Genomic DNA, 4,346 nt, shown 5'->3' with positions numbered 1-4,346 from the left:
AAGAAAAAAGTTGTGGACAATGATATTGTGAAACTAAAATTATTCCCGTTCTCTTTGCGGGACCGTGCAAAAATTTGGTTTTCATCTTTGCCACGAAATAGTATTAGTTCTCGCGATAAATGCAAAGATGCTTTTATTACTAAGTATTTTCATCCCACGAAAAGTATTTCCCTTAGAAATAAGATTATGAATTTTAAACAACTTGATCATGAACATGTTGCGCATTCTTGTGACAGAATGAAATCAATGCTAAGAAATTGTCCCGCTCATGATTTAAGTCTGGATGATTATACAAACAATTTGTGCGGGATTGAATTTTGTTTCTAGAAATCTTTTAGATTCCGTTGTGGGTGGTACTTTTATGGAAACTAGATGATGCCCCGCGCGTTGCTGCGGGATTTGTTTCATGATTTTTCTGAGAAAGGTTGGGAAAAAACTCAAGTAACTACACTGTAAAGCTGACTTGCACATTCTGTACAGCTGGCAATGTACATTGATGTAAGGTGAAGAGTAAAACACATGCCTCGCAGTGGAGGTTTGGAGAAAATGTGCGCACTAATAGCAATTGATGCAGATACATATAGTCCAACATGATGATACATTTGTAATTTTATACCACTGAAGAACATCTAGTAGTAGAACCTTTCTCAGTTATAATAGGTGGAGATCAAAGTAGAAATTATTTATACTGTATATAGGTAATCGACATGGTAGAAACTGAAGCATGTATCTTCATTGTAGCATAGCATGCCCTGCATTGTGTAAAATTTGTACTATTGTTAGGAAGGTATCAAGTGGATAGTATGTGAGTTTGTTCATTCTGAAGAATGGTTCAATCTGTTAGATACTGTCTAGTGGGGTGCTTTTATTTAGATATAGTATATACCTTGATGGAGTTTTTGTTTCTTGGGGCATTACTCTACCTGTCCTGACATGTTTCCTGCGTTCTTCTTGTTTGTAGTGCTGCATAAAGATACAGAAAATTGTGATAGAAGTCTTGACATAGAGATACTTACCGTAGTACTTTCATGTTGATTTAGGAGACAGTATGGTACTTCCAATAATTTCCTGTTATTTTAGTGGAAAGTATGCCTCTGTCAAGTGACAGTCAGGTCAAGTGCCATTCTTTCAGGTCATTTTAATTCAAAACCAATATGTGTCTTGTGTACTAGTGGTCCTAAATATTCTTAGAGCTAACACTTAATAAAGAGACTACCTAATCTTGAACCGAATAAACTGAGGTAATTTTAATGATTTATATATAACAAAGGTTCATTTCAAAAATCAAGCATGTGATCTTCAAAGGTTTCATCATCAAATCAATTGCTTTAGAAATTAAACAAATCATGAACTTTTAGCTGCTGCACCAGAGATTCTCAGTAAGATCAAATTATTTTCATGTTGTTGATGTTAAATAGTGGGAATAGAAGGTAATGTCAAATCAGAATATGTATTTTAATTTTCTTCCATAAACATGTGAAAGAATGATAGGATTTACCTAGCAGGATGTTGATTTGTTGATTTTCTGTCAGTAATGGTGGTTCGTACGTATTCATTGTTATCAGCAATTGACCTGCATGAGAAGAATTATTAGATAAATATATGGTATATTGCAGGTGTTGAAGTGTTTTAGACCTTTATGCGGATCTATGAGCAGTACCTCGTTTGAAATTTTTTCAGTATCGTCAGAAGCAACTACACTAACTGGTGATGATTATCTAGGATAGTTCGACTATAAAGTAGTATTCCAAAGGATAATAACAATCCTCTCACTACTTGTGAATTGTGATGGAACCTGGAAGGGACAACATGTCCATGTTTTGAGATGCCTGAAAATGTTCGTAGTTTAACTTGGTACACATGCTGGAGATGGGATTCATAATACAAACATTGACTCGCCGTGAACATACAAAAGGAAAGCAAGTAAAAAATGATCAACATGTCAAGTTCATGGTATACTAATAATCTAACAGCAAAAAAATAACATGCTGCAGGAAAATTGGCAATATTGAAATAGGTTCCAGGCGGCATCGAGGGTGTAGATGTTTCATACCTTTGTCAAATATTGCAAGAGCAAACTCTGGTACATACATGGTGAATTAATTTGACATCTGTTAATGACCTTCCTGCATAAAAAACATGACAGAGTAAAATTTCACATAAATCTAGTTATCTAAACATAAATCCTGACTAAGAAAAAAAATGAAATGGCGGATGAAGATGAGTGAGATCTCTGGCCGAAGGAAGATTAATAGCAGTGCATACGGCAGCCAATCAATTGCAGACGAAAACATACTATCAGTTACTGATCAGCCCTGAAATACAAACACGTTGAATCTAGTACATGAAGAAATTGAACGGATAGGAAGCAAGAGTCCATGGATTGGGGATAAATAAACTCAACATCAGGCTATATATAGGAGGGGGAGCTCATAAGGGAGGGAGGTTAGTAATTCAGGGCTTCAGATGCGCCCAGCCATCGGCCGGCCGCCACCGGCAAAGTGTACAGGAAGGAGATGAGTTACGGTGTGGGCTTCAACTCAGGTTGATGAAGATGTACCTGTAGAGGGATTCAGATTTGCCGAGCACAATACATACGCGTAAAGACACAAAGACGGAAGTCACCAAAGCAACGCGAAACCCACAGAAACTCAAAATATGCACCAACACCCCAGGCTCGCCGATGCAATCAAGCCGGCCGGACACTCGTCATGTGGTCAAGCCACCATTGAAACACCATCGATCTGCATCGCGTTCAAAGGCTTTGGAGGCCGCAAGTATATCCCGTCCCAGCGAACAGGAATAAAGATCAGATTCCAGCGCATCGGCCGGGGATAATCCCCACATGATGGACTGTTCCGTGCCTCTGCCGACGCGAAGGACAAAGAGCTGCCGCAAACATCCTCCCCGAAATAGGGCCTGAAGCCCTAGCAACTGTCGCCTCGTCGATGGCCACCATCATCACCGGCTCAGCTTCTGACGGCGTCAACCACCATGGACTCCGGTCGATCGGATCCACGATACAAAAGGCATCCGGCTCATCGCGACACCGTATCTGACGCCGTACGGACGGGGAGAAGCCTGGCCATCGCTTATCCCACTCGCCGAATCGGCCGCCGGAAGCGAAGGGGAATGCCGGATCCGCCACCCGATGGCACCGTCCTCCCGTCGCCGATTTTCCGCCCCTCTGCACTGCACAGGGATAGACCGAGAGAGTTCCATGCCGTTCAGACAGTGGAGGACCTAGGGAGGTCGGGGGATTGAAAACGTTGGCAGGAATGGAAGGAGAAAAGGACGACACGAATTGGGGAGTTGAGGAGGAAAGCATTGCTGCTTGTGGCGAGGAGCCCACGGGAGGGGCGTTGAGCACGGGGGCTGAACTCTTTGGCTGCAGATCTGAGCCACACGTAGTCAATCTAATGGCTGAAACAATTTAGGGTGACGTGGATGCATGGGAATGCAGGAAAATCAGATAGTGGGGGCTCCTATTTAGATATAGAAGATTACTTTGGGTTCAGCTACTAAATTACTTGATAATAGCATGACAAATTATTCACAATGGCATACTGAAAGAGCACCTACTAGTAAGAAGGTTAATTTTGTTGAAGAAATTAGTACTTTGAGTGAAAAAATTGACGCACTTATGAAATTGGTTGCTAGTAAAAATGCTCCGATTGATCTTAATGATGTGCCTTTGTCTACTTTAATTGAGCAAAATAATGATCTCGTAGATGTGAATTTTGTCTCGCGAAACAATTTATTTATATATGAAAAGTACTTTATGGATTAATCAGAAAAAATATTAATTGGCTAGAAATTCCCATGAAAATTAGAAATATCTAGCCGTAAATTAAATTAAGTGTTCAATCTCAAACGATGGATATGTAGAAATAATTGTTTGCACTACAAGTTAAAGTAATTACCCACCAGTGCCTTGGATTTGTTTTTCTCATTACCCATTGGATCCAACGTCAAATAAATACAAAAAAAAACCTGCCTAACAAAAGGCAGCTGACATCGATAGAAAAAAACAAAAAATAGGGCTACAGACTCCCCTTGCGTTTCCTCACGCAAACGCCACCCCCATCGTCCTCACACAAAAACCTTCGCCCTAATGTTCCTCTCACGACGCCGCTATCGTCCTCGCGTGAAGACTGCTCCCTCGGTTTCCCCTAATGGCGGCGTCGTGAGGGGAAACCGAGGGGTGCAGTCTTCACGCGAGGACGATGCCGCCATCATCCTCGCGGAAAAACTGCCTCCTCACGTTCACCGCACTGTCGTCGGCCATATATCTCTAATCTCTGCTTCTTTCTCCAGCTATTGAATATATGATTATCCAATCTAGT

At 41.1% G+C, this 4,346-nt stretch overlaps 1 long non-coding RNA gene across 1 annotated transcript; it reads right to left on the bottom strand.

The window, feature by feature from the left end:
* Positions 1 to 434: 434 nt before the first annotated feature.
* On the bottom strand, positions 435 to 3,344 carry LOC123137167 (uncharacterized). The gene is made up of 3 exons (XR_006467815.1): positions 1,499 to 3,344; positions 887 to 963; positions 435 to 752 (listed from the first exon to the last, which is right to left on the bottom strand). It is a non-coding gene; the product is annotated as an uncharacterized lncRNA (long non-coding RNA).
* Between the last annotated feature and the right edge of the window lie 1,002 nt (positions 3,345 to 4,346).

Source organism: Triticum aestivum, chromosome 6B (assembly GCF_018294505.1).
Source record: "Triticum aestivum cultivar Chinese Spring chromosome 6B, IWGSC CS RefSeq v2.1, whole genome shotgun sequence".
Classification (NCBI taxonomy): Eukaryota; Viridiplantae; Streptophyta; class Magnoliopsida; order Poales; family Poaceae; genus Triticum; species Triticum aestivum.
The sequence above is the reverse complement of the archived record's forward strand: the minus strand, read 5'-3'. Positions and strand labels throughout refer to the sequence as shown.